This window comes from Hydra viridissima, unplaced genomic scaffold (genome assembly GCF_058129835.1).
Source record: "Hydra viridissima isolate aposymbiotic clone 2 unplaced genomic scaffold, HvirCarnegie_v1 scaffold_10, whole genome shotgun sequence".
In the NCBI taxonomy this organism is placed as follows: Eukaryota; Metazoa; Cnidaria; class Hydrozoa; order Anthoathecata; family Hydridae; genus Hydra; species Hydra viridissima.
This window is the reverse complement of record NW_028324309.1, coordinates 2,629,348-2,647,220: the sequence shown is the minus strand read 5'-3', so window position 1 is coordinate 2,647,220 and position 17,873 is coordinate 2,629,348. Positions and strand designations below refer to the sequence as shown.

Here is a 17,873-nt window from a genome sequence, read left to right as displayed (position 1 = left end):
TTATTATGACAGTATATATATATATATATATATATATATATATATATATATATATATATATATATATATATATATATATATATATATATAAAAATTAGTAAAAACACTTATCTAATTTTTCTTTTTCTTTGACAGTTTGTTTCTCTATCAGTAGGATCATCAGGAAGCATATATATATATATATATATATATATATATATATATATATATATATATATATATATATATATATATATATATATATATATATATATATATATATGCCTATCTCTCTCTCTCTCTCATTCTGCATTAGTTTCTGGAACAGTAAATACAAATGCACCAAGAATTTCCAGCAGTTGAGGCTTTACTACAGTATTGACATTATTTATAACTTCTAAAACAGTTTTCCATCCTAATAGTATAGGAACAGATTCAGCTTCCCAGTTTTCTAGATTTATATCTAAACAAGTTTTGATAAAACAATAAGAGTCAAAAATGTCATTATCACTTATGACAAAAATAGGTAATGATTTAGTTTTATTAAGAAAATATGTGTACACTTCCTTAAAATCCTCATATAGAAATTTTTCCTTTAACATAAGATATTTTACATTCCTTGCTTCATTACAAAATCTATCAGCCCACTTTTTTAAATAACTAATTATGGTACTATAAAATCTCACTACAACAGAAACTACATGCTCTCTATCTAATAATGCTTCTGCTTCAAGTTTTTTTTGAAAGATTATCTGCCATAAATGGTATTAATTTGCATGCAAGTGCTTGTAAAACTCCATTGATACTTCTACTGCACTTTTATCATTTCCTTCTAACTTTTTGACAGTCTCACCAAACAAATGAAATTGGGATTTTACACAATGTTGAAATTAAAAAGTGATTTCTAATAATTCATTGCTCTGTTCTTTTAAGAACATTGAGCACTCTATTTTATGGAATACATTTATAATTGTTGTTATATATATATATATATATATATATATATATATATATATATATATATATATATATATATATATATATATATATATTAATAATAACTTAACTTATAACAGTATATTAACGAAAAATGATAATAGCAAAATTTGTTTTATATTTTATAAAATTCTAAACAAGTACTTATTAATCAAAACTATTTTTAACTGACAGTTTACCAAGACAAAGATGAAAAATCAAGTAACATACGCCAGATTTTATTAAATAAAAGTGAATCTGGTTTATAATTACCATAATTAATTATCGTGTGCCAATAATTATTGTGACAGATTAATCTGGCACATTAATGCACATGTGCCAAAAAAGATTTTTTTTGGCAAAAAAGAATTCGAATTCTTTTTTCGAGGCCCAAAAATCCGTTATGTGCTAGGGTAAACTGACCTATATCTGGCCACATCGTGCTTATTGTTTAAAAATATAAAATCATGTAGCGTTACATGAATAAATAAATTAGCACATAAATAGGAATATTTAGGGATGGATATTATTCAGAAAAATTTTTTACAAAATCAAACTTGATATGTGTTTAAGCATCAGTTTTTCAGATGCTAGTTAAAAGACTTATTTCTGGCCGCTGAGACTTAATTCTGGCCGCTTCTTACCTAATTCTGGCCGTCGGCTAGATTTACGCATAATTTCTTTTATAAATTACATGTTTTTAAACAGAAAAAAATTCAATTGAAAGAAGAAACATTACATAAGCAAGAAACTAGAACACCAATATTCAAGTTAAAATAGAAACAACAAAATATAAAAAAAGAAGAATATATTGTTCACTTTTTTTTTCTCCACAGTTTGGAAGTTTCATGTTTTTTTTTCCTCCTGTTTTTTTCTCTTTAACATAACATTTTCTTCTCTTTTTTTTCTTTGATTAACTTTTTTTGAACTTCTTCATGTTTTTTATCCAGTGCTTCTTGAGATGTAAGCAAAAAATACTTTGGTTTCAATGCAGTTTTCGTTTTTTTAATGATTTGAGTGGGATATGTTAAAACATCAGAATCTGGATCTCCTGGAAAGGATTGATTTTTAAATGGAAAATTTTGATAAACACTTGAACCTGTTATTTTTATTTCGTTCATGGCAACATTTTGAGTATTAATATTATCTGTAACTATATTTTTTACTGGGGATGGATTAGGAATAGCATATGTATGGTCAAAATTTAATATTAAAGAATGCTTTGTTGCTATAGATGTTGAAATAGAAAAGTCAACATCTGTTTCAATTGATTGATTCAATTGATCAATATTAAATTCTGCTGTTTCACAATAGTCATTAGATACTTGAGGTAGGTCGCCTAAAATTTTCAACAGATTCTCATTATTTTGATAACTGGGTTCTATGTATAAAGAATTTGGCATGTAAGCTTCAGGTGGAATTATATTTGGATTATATGGATAAATTCCACAAGCTCGAAAACCAGATATAATATTATTTGGGGTAACAGATTTGTTCCAAGCCTGCTTCATCAATCCACAAAAACTTACTCTTGAAACTAGTGTCCCAGGAAAATTACTAATCAAATTTTCACATGCTTTTCTGTAAGCTTTCTTGAGTGGGCCAAATACTGATCGATCACAAGGCTGAAGCCAGTTAGAAGTGTGAGCTGGCAATTCAAAAATATGTATTTTGTTTGCCACAGCTACATCTAATAACTCTACAAAGTTGTGTGAGTCATGGCCATCTAAAATAAGTAATTGAGGTCTGTCAGAACCAATATTTGGAAGAAATGATTTGGTAAACCAGAGAAATGCAATTCCCTGCTTAGTCCAACCACTATCAGAAACACTCCATGTGCTTCCTTTTGGTGCATTTTCAATTTGAAAGCTGTTGAGTGACCTATTTGTTTTTCCTTTTACTATAAAATGTGGTGGAAGAGAGTTACCAACTGCATTGACACAAGCTATAACAGTGATTGTTTCCCGATTACCTGATGTACGACTATGTAGGTGCTTTACTCCTTTTTTAGCAATTATTTTCCCAGGGCGATAATCAAACTGGATTCCAGTCTCATCCATATTCCATATATTCTGTGGTTTACTAATTAAATTATTTTCCATTAATACATTTTTAAGTATAGAAAAGTATGTTGAAACTTTACAAGCATTCATACACTGATGTCTAACAGCAGATGTAACTTCTGGTTGATGTAAAGTTATCTGTTTGTGCCTTTTGCACATCCCACGCCACCATTTTTCAGAAGGTGTTCCATTTTTGAATGATTTATTATGCTTTGCAGCAAAGTTTTCAGCGTATTTTAGAAACTGAGATCAGCCAAATCCTATTCCTAATGCTGCACGATTGCATGCAAAATCAACTATTTTATTTTCTTCTTCACCATTTAGAAGGGTGGGATGTCCAGGCTTGGCACCCAATTCTGTTTTTCCAGAAAGTCTAACTTGCAGAGAACATCTTGGAACACCAAAAGCCTTACATGCTGCACGCTGTGAAAATCCATTTTTTACAGCTTCAATAGCTGATATCATAGCTGCATCACTCCATAAACAGTGTTTTCCACGTTTACTTCTATACAGTTCTTCATTTTTTTTAGAATCTTGTAAATTTTTTCTTATTTTAACTTTCTTGATTTTTTCCATTCTAATAAAAAATGTCAGAATTCTATAAAAAACATAAATATTAAACTATAAGAAAGTTATTAATACTTAACAAATGTTCTTGCATTTAAATGCATATAGCCATAATATATCTAGGTGCATATCTATAACATTCATTATTATACAACAAAATTAAAATATTTTTATGCAAAAAAGCATTTAATCAAGACCATTGTCATTTATCAAGACTTATATATAGAACTTTGTTTATAAAATGGTATTTGTAATGTAATATTATAAAAATATGTTATTAATCTACTTAAAATAAAATTTATAGTTATATATAATACTATGTTTATAAAGAATACAAAGTTAAGTTTGGATTATTTTTAAACATTATATAGGCTATATATATATAATACAATGCAGTATATATACATTTGTGTCTATAGAAACTGACTCATGTACATATAACATATAATAATTGCATAACTATACTACAAGCATAACATAGTTTTCAAAATTTCACACACAAACACACACATATCTATAAACATGTGTCATTTTGAAAGTTATAGATGTTTTACAGTTTAAAAAAATCGTAAACATAAACTTATTTATGGCCAGAATTAGGAATATTCTTTGGCCAGATATAGGACATTCGGTAGAAAATATATTACAATTTTAAAAATAGAAATTCACATATAAATATAATTTATACACATTATTCAAAACTAGCAAAATTACATATACAGTTTTAATAACTTTACATTCTAATATTTCTTTCAATTCAAGGGATTTACAAACGCAATAATGTTTGAATGTAATTATCAAAACTTTGAAAATATCAAACATCGAGTTTACGGAGGCAAGAAATTAATCAAATATTTCCAGCATGTTTTCAAAGCATCAGCATATCTATATATTTTCTTAACTGCACATTTAAAAATTACAAACCTAAAATATCATATTTTATCTCATAACAGACCAATAAACTATAACATAAAAGCATTTTGGGTTTTTGAAAATCGGCCAGAATTAAGACGCGGCCAGATATAGGTCAGTTTACCCTAACACTGGAATAAGGGATCATTTTACGTATACACGCGCAGCCTTGTCTAACATTTTAATCGGTGCTTTGCCTGCACTGGCCGGCCAACGATTGGTTAGCCAATACTGGCGCAGTACTTCGCCTGTTGTAAGTAAAGGCGCAACACAAAAATTTCCGATTGGGCATTTTTTTCTACCGTTAAAAAAGCATAAGAATGTCTACTGAAGAAATTGTCAGAATAGAAACACCTAAATCTTTTCGATGCATTTAATTCCTATTAAAGCACTATCCCAGCCGGCACAAAGTCGTTTAAAAGATGACTTTTATAGGCAGTTTTTTTGGTTTTGAAATCGTCTCCGTAGACGTCTAAAACGTGAGACGGTAAGACGCTTACTGAAAGTTTTCTGAAAGAAGTCTTTTTATTGCGTCTTTTAGAGCTCTTTTTCTTTGCTTGCCTGAAATGGTTTTCTTTACGATCTTTTTTTATAACTATTATTAACTCAATATTATGGAAAGAAAATGAGTTTCATTATTAATTGTCCTTCAATAATATCAAGTGAATAATAGTTAATGCATAGAAACATTTTATAAAATACATTCGTTGTGAATGTTATCATCTATTTGGAAAATAATAGTAAAACACGTATTTATTCATGTCATATATATTTATTTGTAAAATACAAACAGTTTTCATCCGTAATACATATTAAAATTCAAAGAGAAATGTGTTATTTTAACTATTCATTATTAGTAGAAAAATAGGACTAACACGGAACTTTATTTGTTCTTATATCAGTTAGATTATAGAGTTTCTTAAATAAAACTTTTAAATGGAAATGCAAAAGCACAAATATCAAACATACTTATTTAAAACATGAACAAGAAATATTACTTTTATCCTACAAATACAGTGGCTGAAAAATATGTCCAAACTGTTAAAATTTTAGGAGTTTCTTCTTGTTCGAACCACATTCGTATTAAACTCCTCAACGTAATGCGTTCAAATATAGTTCATAACATCTTTTTGAATTGGTGAATTCTTTAGCTTAACTAATGCTCGAACGTGCAATAACGAATCTTTTAATAGCGGAAATTTTTACAGCATCTGCAAAAATACGTAAACATTTTTAGTAAGTAAGAACATTTCTAACCTATAATAAAAAAAAAGCAAGACAATAACAACTATATTTAAAAATAGTTAATAGTTACAAGATTGAATAATAAAAAGCATTCTTAAACACAATAAAAAAAACCATAACAGCAACACTAATACAAAAAATTTAAAAAGTTTAACAAAAGCAATAAACAATAAAAGTAATAATCATATACAAAAATGATAAGGGATAAAAGGAATTTTATAATATAACAACATTAACTTAAAAGTATAACAAAGATAATAAACAACAACAATAATTAAAACTGTTGCAAAATAGAATAGAAATTTCAACTAACATCATTAACAACAACAACAACAACAACAACAACAAAAACATAAAAGAAAAAAAAAAACAAAAAAAACAACGAAGTTTTAAAAACTAAAACAGATTATGAAAATAATCTGTTTTAGTTTTTAAAACTTCGTTTTTTTTTCTTTTGTTTTTGTATTTGTTGTTGTTGTTATTGTTGTTGTTGTTAATGATGTTAGTTGAAATTTCTATTATATTTTTCAACAATTTTAATTATTGTTGTTGTTTATTATCTTTGTTGATGAAAACATAAACAGTAATAAATATATGTTAAAAAAAAACAACTTTAAATTAAAACAATAAAAATGATAACAAAAAAACTGTCAGAATGTTGTGGATCTCGTGTCCATAGAATGAAAATAAATGTATCCTTCCAGCCTTACATGAAGGTGGGGATGGAGGAGAGGGAATAATCTGGATGAGAGGGATTATTGATTTAAATTAGGAGTTGAGACTAGCATCTAAGTGGCTGAAAAAAAAAAAAAGAAAAAAAAAGCATAGCAGCTGCCTATGTGAATAAAGGAACAGAAATTTTAAAAAAATGACACTTTAAAAACTTAAACAGATGATGAAAATAATATAGAAGAACGACCAAAAAACAATAAAAAAAATAAAAACGAAGCTTGATAAAAACATTAACAATAAGAAGTGATAAGTAATATAAGATAGATAATAAAAAACAAAAAAACTTTAAGATAAAACAATAATTAAGATATTAAAAAAATGTCAGAATGTTGTGGATCTCGCTCCATAGGAGAAAAATAAATGTATCATTCCGGCCTCTTTTTTGGCAAGGAGGCAGGGGAGGAGGAGAGAGGATAATCTGGATGAGAGGGATTATTGATTTGAATGAGGAGTTGAAAACAGCATTTTGTTGCTAAAAAAATAAAAAATGGCAGCAGCTCTATGTATTAACAAAATAACAGAACAATCAAAAGTAAATTATAAATATAAATCAAAACTTTATAAATATAATTAAACTAATAAACAACAGCGACTATAAATAGTAGCAAGAGCTTTAAAACGTTATAAAAATCAACAATAATAATTAATACAAAAAAGCATCATAAAATGATAAACAATGACTTTAATAAACAGCAAGAAAGGTTTTTACAAACAAAAAAAATCTCAAATATTAGCAATATAAAGTAGTCAAAATTTATTTTTAAATTCAATAAGAGTTATTAAAGAGTAAATACAATAAGCAATAAATATTAAAAAAACATAGAAATATAATAAAAAGAACAACAACAATAATTAATAAAGAAGTAGTTAAAAAAAACTTCAAAACTTAACAATAATGATTAAAAACAAAAACATTAATACAAAGATTTTAAAATTATATCAAAAGCAATAAAAAATGAAGTTAACAAGCAATAATAAGTAAGAAAAAGAACTTAAAAATATAAACTAGTTAATTTTAAAATGTGATAAAAATAACAAACAATAACAATTATAAACAAAACCTAATTTCTTTGAAAGTAAAAATAATAAATAACAACAATTACACAAGAAAATAAAATTGTAACAAAAGCAATAAACAATTAAGATAATAAACAATAGCAAATGAAAAGCATTATAATGTAACCTATTTCTTAAATTCCCATATTGAAGAAGAATAAAAATTGAGCAAGTTGAAATTGGTTTAGGGTGTTGTATTGTGCTAAAATAAGCAAAATGACTTTGAAAAACTTTAATTCTGCAGTTAAAAACTAAATAAAAAAAAACAAAAAACTAAACAAAAAAAAAATAATAATAAACAAATAAAAAAAAGATAAACAAATAAAAAACAAACAAAGAAAAAACAACTACTTCATGCAAAAGAGGAAAATATACAAAACCATTATTGAAAGGCAATACTGAAACCTTCTTTACTCTTACAAGTTCAGTCTTAAGAACCAGAACCCTTTTAGATGTAAATGCCACTTTGTCAAACTTCTCAACAAAACCAATGTATTTGCTGCCAGCAAAAACTGCGTAAGTCCATTAAAATAAACACAAAAACAAAAAAAAAGAGATAACTATGTCACTTCAATAATGAACTAATAACCTTTTGTGTGTACCAGGTATTTTGAACAAAAAAAATATCGGAGCTGCATAATTTTCAAAAGGGAAAGCGGACATTTCATTGAGTGAACAGTCTTGATTTTCAACATCATCTGAGAGATGAACCAAACTGTGAATGTTATAAACCAAAAATGTTTCACCATAAAATGTTGCAGCATTTTCTACAAAACAGTTAAGCATAAGATAAGTAACGCCTGAACTCAATATTAGAACTCAACAAAATAGAAATAGAGAGATGCAGGAAAAGAAAATGTTGATACATGTCGCTTTGAAGCACAGCTTTCAACACCAGAGGACCAGTATAAAGTAATAACTGCCTGAATTCTGTCGCTTTTCATCTGTCTAGCTCAGACAATGAATGTGGTTGGCGAGCAAAGTCAGAAGGTAACTTGCCATTTAAGGATAACAGTCTGTTAGAATCATCGCTTATTAAAAAGATTGACAGCCTGCATACTCTTGGACCCTGAACTAAAAAAGTCAAAATTCTTTTTGTTGCTCCTAGACAAACTAGATGCATGTAATCTAAAAAAAAGTCATTGGTCAAAGATGCAACTAAACTTGAAAGAGGGGATACACCAATTTGATGACCATTTAAATACAACAGCTGATCAAAACATGCATTAGATCTTAACAGATATGAACTTTGGGGCTTGAACACCACGCGATGAGCAACATACTCACCCACAACCTCACAACACCCACAAGCGTGCTTTGAGGTGTGTCCAACAACTTGTTTCAAAAACGCTCTAGCTGGAGCATCACAGATAAAAACACCAAGACCAAACTTTAAGTTTGTTTTGTTACCAGCTACACAGAGGTGCTTGACTTCTAGAACAAAGTCCTTCAAAAAATCACCTACAGGATGGGGCTTAGATTTCCCACAGTATAGTGCAACAATGAAAAATTAGAGTGAACCATGCCCGAAATAGGCCACATTTGTACAAGTAATGATTTAAACAAAGGCAAACCGCCTATGCTGACATTTAACTTAATCTCAGTAACATCAATCACATTCATTTCTTTTAAACATTGAATCAAACCTTCCTGAATTCCAAAGTAAGCATAGGAGCCACCACAGATTTCTTGAGTACAGATTCATCTGGGAGTCTTTAACAACGTTCTAGGGTCAAATCATTATATTTCAACCAACTGCCTGTGGGGTACCATCTCTGATTTTCCTGATTTTTACATATCATTATCTACACAATGTAAATAGGTTAAATGTGCAATTTCAGAGTTCCAAGTGCAACGGTTTAGAAATTATAGCCTTACAAACACTCTCAGGTAGCCCCCCTTGGTTCTTTGAATGGTAAAAACAGACAACTTTAAGGCCTTATAACTTTTTTCTAACTTTCAACAAGTGGCTCATTTTTTCTAGAACTATTTTCTAGATATTTCTTTCTTAAAAATAGTGATTTTCATTAGCTTGTATTATGTTAGAAAAAAACTACAGCCTTCTCAACTTTGGAAAAATTCTGAAAAATCCTAAAAAAAGGCAAAATGAAGTTAACCGTAGTATTTTTCTATTCATCAACAAGTCCTTACATGTTAGTTTTCTGATTAGCTACAATTGTCTGCAACAAATGGGCAAAATATAAGCAGCTTGTTACATTTTAGAAATCAGTTTTATCTAAAACTATATAGTCCACTTGACTAAAAAGTTCCATTTTCAGCCATTTGGGGATAGCTCGTAAATTTTTCTAACACTTTGTATTGATCTGATATTAACAGCAAATAAAGCCATTAGATCTAGCTTTATAAAAATGTAAACATTACAAACTTGTCATGTTCACAACAAAAATAGCAGCATTTTTTAACAACTTTATTTTTCAATTATCAGGGTTAAATAGCGTTATTGGAAACCAGTGCCCCTCCAACCTGCCTCCTGGCCCATATGAGAGATATAACCTATCATAAGTCATTTCTTAAAAAAAAAAGATATGGTTGGTTACTTTCTCCCTGATCTGGACTTTATACTGGATAGGAGTACAACTAAAGGGGTAATAACTATATAGAGCCTTGTTTAAATAAATAAATTTTTTTACAAAGTATGAGTTTCAATTTTATTAGTTAATTTTAACTATTTATCTAAAAATCCAATGATTATATATAATATACCCTTTTGCAAATGTAAATACAGGGTGCGGCAGCGATTCGCGAACTAATTTTTGGCTAGGTTTTGTGATGTAAATAAAATACTTCCTCAATTTGTTTTTGTTGATTAATGTTCAATGACCGTCTTAGATTCTAATAAAATTGTGAATAGAAAACATTTTAGTTAAAAGTTTTACAATGGAAGCCAAAAGAACCGAAGTTTTAAATTAGATTCACAGGGGTTTGTCTGCACGCGAAGTGATTCGTGTTTCTGGAGTATCTAAAACTACATTTTACAAAGTGAAAAAACGTGGCAGTGCTGAAAGAGCCAAAATGCCATCTCAGTGAATAATAAAGTTGATAAAAAGTTCACAGAAAAGCTTAAAAAGCATGTTGAAAAGAATCCTACTGTATCTATCAGAAAGACAGCAAAATTTTTCAATATTGATGAAAGGACAGTCAGGAGAACTCTTAAAACACTTGGAAAAGTCAGTGTGGCCCGACCTTTATGTAAACTTTTAACAGAAAGACTAAAAACTTTACGATTGGAACAATCAAAGAAGCTTCTGAATAAGCTAAAAAGCCATGCTTCGTCAACAGTTAAAGTTTTCTCAGATGAAAAACTTTTTAGTGTTGACTGTGTGATAAATAGGCGTAATGACAGATTCATTGTACAGAAGGGTGACAAATCAACACCTGTGTGTCACACCAAGCACCCTCAGTCCATCATGATGCTCGGAATCATCGCTTCTAATGGAGAGAAATGCCCACCAATTTACATCAAAGAGAAAGAGAAAGTTACCTCTGATGTGTATATTCGCTTACTAAAACGCTATGTGGTGCCATGGCTGAAGAAGACATTCCCAGAAAACAATTACATCTTTCAACAGGACAATGCACCTTGTCATGGGTCCAGAAAAACTCAACAATATCTTCAGGACAATATGGCTCATTTCTGGGCCAAACACTTTTGGCCACCATCCAGCCCTGACCTGAATCCACTTGACTATAGTGTGTGGAGCGTAGTTCCACTCAAATCTCAAGTCGCTAAAGTCATCAATTACCCGTGCTTGAAACTCAATGTCAAGGGACTAAAATAAATAAATAAATATATAAATATAAAATAAATAAATAAATAAATAAATAACAAGCACCACCTGCCAGTCCTTCCGTCCTAGGCTTGAGGCAGTGATCAAAAATAAAGGAGACTTAATTGAATGTTAAGGTGGGAAAAGTATTTAACTTCTACTTTTCTTTTTTTAATGTTCCATGAATACAATTTTTAAAAGCTTCAACAACTAATTTTGAAAAATGTTCTAAAAAGTTCATGAATCGCTGCCGCACCCTGTATGTAAGCATTTATAACTCAAAATTACTTACCTTGATATTTTTCTGTTTAATAAACTTTGTTATTAATTGTTGGATCTTTGTATGTATGTATGTATGTATGTATGTATGTATGTATGTATGTATGTATGTATGTATGTATGTATGTATGTATGTATGTATGTATGTATGTAGAATCAAATCATTATTGAACCTACTTCTCCTACATAACTTCATATAAATTTGTACAGAAGAAGGTTCAATAACATTTCATCTTGATTAAATTTATTAGATAAACATGAATACTTGTTCTATTGGTATTGAACTAAAGTTAGATTGTCATAAAAATACATACTGCAGTCAGTCTGAAATTTCAGAAATATTAAATGAAGATAAATACCTGCTGACCTGGAATAAAAAATATTCATCTGCATACAATTTGCACTCACCACAGGTTTCAATTTATTAATTACTATTCAATATACCATAAATCATGTTGTGACCCTTTCTCATTCAAAGAATTTTAAAGGAAACCTGACAACTGTCACTCTGGAGTATAATCAACTGAACTCTAATTTAATTCCTGGGAAAAAGATACGTTTTGGTTGTGTAAGAAAAATCAAGAGTGTTAAAGAAGTTGACAAGAGACATGACCCAGATTATATACCACCTGACAACTCTATCCAAATTGATACTATAAATCCTTGTCTTATTAAATTTGGTGTGTCTCCTGTTAAAAGATCATCCAGCATGAGTATGCTACAAATAGACAATAAAATAAAAAAGAAAGTTAAGTTGCTAAATGAATTTTTGAATCCATCTGAACAAGATGAGCTACAAATTAGTATGCTCAAAAGTTCCTCCTTAGATTTTATATGTGTATAGTATATATAATCATTGGATTTTTAGATAAATAGTTAAAATTAACTAATAAAATTGAAACTCATACTTTGTAAAAAAATTTATTTATTTAAACAAAACATTAAATCAATATTATAATGACTTGATTATTTTAATGACTTGATTGGTCTTGTTCTACTTCTTATTGCCAGTAATGTGTGAACCCACTGTCCTACTTTTGCCTTGAATTATTAGCAATTCAATCAACTATAAAAAAATCAACATAATAAAGATTAAATTGCAATTTTATGCTTAACTAAATTTTTTTTTTTAAGTATCACCTTTGAACAATAATGCAGGCTCTATATAGTTATTACCCCTTTAGTTGTACTCCTATCCAGTATAAAGTCCAGATCAGGGAGAAAGTAACCAACCATATCTTTTTTTTTTAAGAAATGACTTATGATAGGTTATATCTCTCATATGGGCCAGGAGGCAGGTTGGAGGGGCACTGGTTTCCAATAACGCTATTTAACCCTGATAATTGAAAAATAAAGTTGTTAAAAAATGCTGCTATTTTTGTTGTGAACATGACAAGTTTGTAATGTTTACATTTTTATAAAGCTAGATCTAATGGCTTTATTTGCTGTTAATATCAGATCAATACAAAGTGTTAGAAAAATTTACGAGCTATCCCCGAATGGCTGAAAATGGAACTTTTTAGTCAAGTGGACTATATAGTTTTAGATAACCTGAGAGTGTTTGTAAGGCTATAATTTCTAAACCGTTGCACTTGGAACTCTGAAATTGCACATTTAACCTATTTACATTGTGTAGGTAATGATGTGTAAAAATTAGGAAAATCAGAGATGGTGCCCCACAAAGTTTTCTTGAAATTGGTTGAAATATAATGATCTGACCCTCTAGCATCCTTTTGTAAATGTTCATACCATGTCTATTGAGAACTGAAAGCAGATCATTGAAGGCCTCACGGGATATATTGTGCTTAACTGCCCACCTAGCTAATTCGATGTTTAGAGGTGATGTCTTCGATCGATCAGCACTGCTAACATCGCTAACAATTTCGCTGTAAGCTAAAATGTCTTCAATGTGAAGATCATGTTTGTCTGGTACTGTAACATCGCCACTAGAAGGTTCAGTCGAAGTCTTGGTAATCTCGGACTGGATTCTCCTATACTTTTTACTGTATACTCTCGCTCTTTCGTTCATTTCAGTGCTATAAACATAATGATGATAGCAAAAGTAAAAAAAAACAAACAAACTTGTATCAAAAAATGAACTAGCTCTTGTACAAAAAAGCCGGGGAGGAAGAGATGGTAAAAGCTCTAGAGCTGCAGAAGGCATTCTTATTTATTACATTTAAAAATTATCTTTCATTAAATACGTAACACAATATTACTAAATCATTTTCATAATGTCTAATAACAGTTTTGTCCCCCGGTCATTCAAGCTAGCTAAAGCAGCTCTGTAAAACAGCCAAACAAAAACTTACTCAAAAAAGTAAAACAAAAAACTTACACAGTATTTGCAGATTTTGAAACTTGTATCACAGAAGCCCTTTTTGTCTATTTTCAAAACCTGTTAACGTAGGTGCAATCAATTTAACTCATTTATAGTTTACTCACCGTAATGTAGGGGAGACTTGTACTGAATGGACCTTTTCAAAAATAAGAACTTGGAAACCAGTTAGATGTATTTTTGTCGTCACAAATAAATCACCTTTACACAATGTCTCTTCAGTATGTCTGGGTTCAATTTATTCGAAGATAAGCAGTAGTTATGGGAGTTTTCTGATTTTTCATGGCAAATGTAATTTTTTTACTTTTCTGATTTTTCATTTACAAAGTTTTTCAAGGAGAAGTTAACTCTTAATATTAATAATATTATAGATATATATTTTGGACTTTGAATAATAGTAGAAGGAAAGTTATCTGAGGTACAGATTGTTGTAATTATATGGGTAACATGTGGATATTGATAAATGTACTGAATGAACCACCATTGATTGCACTGAATGGACCGGACCATCTTCCGATATGAGCATTTATTGCGTTTCAGTTTGTTACTTACTAAAACAAAATACTCGCGCTTTTTTAATACAAACAAGTTGTGAAAGTGTGACTGATAAATTATACTAACAAAAAAAAAAAAAAACTTCAGTATTGGAAGGCAGCTAAATTTAGAATACAAGTTATTCATTAAGGTGATAAGTTTTGTTTTTTAAACATATTCCTATTAAGAATATTATATTTCATACAAAGCACATAAAGCATGCACAAATGCAGATAATGCAAACCTAAATGTTTGTGATTATTGTAATTTCACTTCCTGATTGAGACTTGTCTGAAGTTGTAATAATTATTTCAACTTACATTATTTTCGTAGTTAGAAAAATCTAGATTGTCTCAACATACTCTTTTATTTTTTTTAGGCTCCCATTTATCACACTTATGATGAATAGATTTGAATAAAAAAACACTTTCTAACATAAGAGTGTAAAAAAAAACAAACAGATCTTGAGCATAAGAAACTATAAAACTCATGGTTTATTATGATTCATTTTATGTTAATTTTCACTAGGATAAGAATAATATCATTCAATATTGGAGCATCAATATACCCTCATTGCTGTGCATAGTTCAACATTTTATTTATTACTAATTTACTGCCAGCCCATTCAGCACAAAATCGGTCCATTTAGTACAATCAGTTGTACTGAATGGACCATTAAACAATTTAGTACAGGTCATGTTTATCACATTTTTTAACGATGGTGTAGTTGCTCAATGGTTTATACCTTTCAAGGATAGTTAGTTAAGATATAAATCTTGTCTTCTGAAGTAAAAAACCCGCTATAGTTATTCACAAAAAAAATATTAATCGCATTTATAAAAAGATCTAGTTTTGTGGTCCATTCAGTACAAGTCTCCCCTAAATGACAACAGTTTAAATGAAATAGGGGAACACGGGGCAAGATAACGAACGTTTTGAAAAGCACTTATATCTTATTCAATATTTGTTCCAATAAGTAAAACTTTATCAAAAAGTGGAAAAAAAATTATTATGCGTCACATATGTATAAAAAAACCCCATATAAAAATTAAAAATAGCCTGGAAAAAACTCATTAACCAAAGTTACCTCAAATTATCATCTTGCCCCGTATGCGGGGAAAGATGGCGGCTTTAAAAAAAGTAAATTCCATTATACCATTACCTTCTCAAATAACACGATATCATAAATTCTAATTAATAAGATATGTAATACAAACGGTTATGTAATTTTTTCAACAATTAAACTATATATTTATATAGGGCTATGCAAAAAAAAGTCTTCTAATCAGTTCATATAAAATTCCGACACAACAATATAAAGCAAATGTCAAACAAAACATTTTAATGCATAATAAAGCAATCTAATAATTACTAAGCTACACAAAAGTTATTACATTACAGGTTTATGGTAAAACATGTATTTTGGCGAAAGGACAAACGAGTCATCTTGCCCCGTTCATCTTGCCCCTAAGCTACTTAATCTTTAAAATGACTCAGAACTCTACATAAATAAGTTATCATAGCTTAATACTACTTGTATGGCTTCCAAATTGAACAAACTGAATGAGAAATTCTTGCTTACCTTTGGCTGGTGATGTAATGATGAAATAAATCAAATACAAGTGGATAAATTTTTTTTTCTCCTTAATATAGGAAAAACCTTTTTAATAAATTTCTTTGATTCCGAAAATAATATTTATAAAAAAAAGCATAAATAAATCTAGTAGATGTAATCTACTTCCCTCTTAGCTAGAGTCAGATTTCATATTTAGTTGAGTTTTGAAGATAACAATATGTTTTCATCTTGCCCCATTCGTCATCTTACCCCATGTTCCCTTATTACTATCAAATGCAATGACTTCTACGATGGAAGTATAAAAGCATATTTTATATTTAAAAAAAAGATGTTTGAATGAAAGTTTTAAAAAAAATAATGATAGAAATAGATCATAGAAAAATAAAAAATGAATAAATAGAAAAAAACAATAGATAAAGGAGAAGTATAGAAAACAAAAAGAAAGGAGGAAGAAAAAAAAGGAAAATAAAAGAAATACTACTAATAATAAAAAATAATAAAAGAAATCGAATTACAATAACAAAGTTCTTACGCAAACAAATAAACTTCGAACTAACGAAGAAAGAATTGGATACTGTGATTAAATTTTTTAAATCATTTTTTAATGTGTCAGTTTCATTTACTTTTTTATGCTGTTGTTTTTTTGTTTGTTGGCAACTTGTTTCTTGTTTGTATTGTATTTGTATTTATTTTTTTGCAATTTATTGTGTTATATTCATTTTAATAATATTATTACTTTGTGTTTTTTGCTAGCTAAATGTTAATTATTTTAATTATATATATTTAAAAACGCATAAAGCAATAATTATAATTATAATGTCTTAACAAAAATAAAAATACTTACTACTGGTTTTTCTTCTCTTACTTATCTTTCTTAATAATTATTTTCAATTATTTCTCATCAATATATAAATTCCCTTAACATTAACTTATTCAAATAACAATACATTTATACAGATAATAACACATGTTTCAAATCTTTCAAATATCTTTTCTTAACAACTCTTCTCAAAAGATTCTCTTTAAAATTTTTAAAAGTTCTTCTCATAAAATCCTCTTTAAAATCTCTTAAAAGTCTTTCTTTTAAAATTCCTTTTTTAAAAATCTTTTAAAACTCTTTTCTCGTAAAATCCTCTTTAAAATTTCTTTAACTTTTAATTTTCTTATTTTTCTTATCTAAATTTAAATTTCTTAAACTTTTTTCTCTTAAAATCATCTTTAAATCTCTTAAAATTCTCTTCTTATTCTATCCATCTCCTACTCTCTCTCTTCTTCCTTTTCTCCTCCTTTTTTGAGCTTTTTATACATTTTGGTTGTTTACGGTTATCTTATCATTTTTTAATATGACAGATTGTATGTCTCCTTGTGTACGACTTTTCGTAGTTGTTTTTTTTACTTAATTCTTTTTGCTTTATCATTTATTTATATGACAGGTTGATGGGCCATCTTGTGTACGTTTATATGACATGCTGATGGGTCATCTTGTGTACGTTTATTCTGATCGTTGTTTTTTGTTTTTTTTAATTTAATTCTCCCTCCTCACAATATTTAACAAATAGAAGGAAAAAAGTTTATTCCTTTCCAACTTCGAACCACATAACTTTTTTTTTGGTGCTATATAATGAATTCCTTGGTTTTTGGAAGGGCACGAGACATCTACAGCCATTCACAAAAGTTTAATTTCTCATTAGATAATTCAATAAAAAAAGCTTTATTTTTTATTTTTTTCTTTGAATTATGTTTGTATTGATAAATTTGCAGAAAGCAAAATATTCACACACATGAATGAACTTTCCTAAATTTATTTAGTCCATTCATCTGCACCATTT

At 28.7% G+C, this 17,873-nt stretch overlaps 1 long non-coding RNA gene and 1 pseudogene across 7 annotated transcripts; both read right to left on the bottom strand.

Annotated features, from left to right (window-relative positions):
• Window positions 1-142: 142 nt before the first annotated feature.
• Window positions 143-3,808, bottom strand: LOC149882608 (uncharacterized; annotated as a pseudogene). The gene is made up of 2 exons (XR_016444540.1): window positions 1,774-3,808; window positions 143-442 (listed from the first exon to the last, which is right to left on the bottom strand). The product of XR_016444540.1 is annotated as an uncharacterized LOC149882608 (transcript).
• Window positions 3,809-5,455: 1,647 nt separating this feature from the next.
• LOC149882607 (uncharacterized) lies at window positions 5,456-14,462 on the bottom strand. Of its 6 annotated transcripts, XR_016456623.1 has the most exons (7): window positions 13,935-14,462; window positions 12,922-13,632; window positions 9,176-10,006; window positions 8,817-8,963; window positions 8,119-8,603; window positions 7,657-7,731; window positions 5,456-5,707 (listed from the first exon to the last, which is right to left on the bottom strand). It is a non-coding gene; the product is annotated as an uncharacterized LOC149882607 (long non-coding RNA). The 6 variants fall into 6 exon arrangements; XR_016456627.1 differs by lacking the exons at window positions 12,922-13,632; window positions 13,935-14,462 and having other exon boundaries at window positions 8,119-8,296; window positions 8,396-10,126; XR_016456625.1 differs by lacking the exons at window positions 12,922-13,632; window positions 13,935-14,462 and having other exon boundaries at window positions 7,935-10,129.
• Window positions 14,463-17,873: the final 3,411 nt, after the last annotated feature.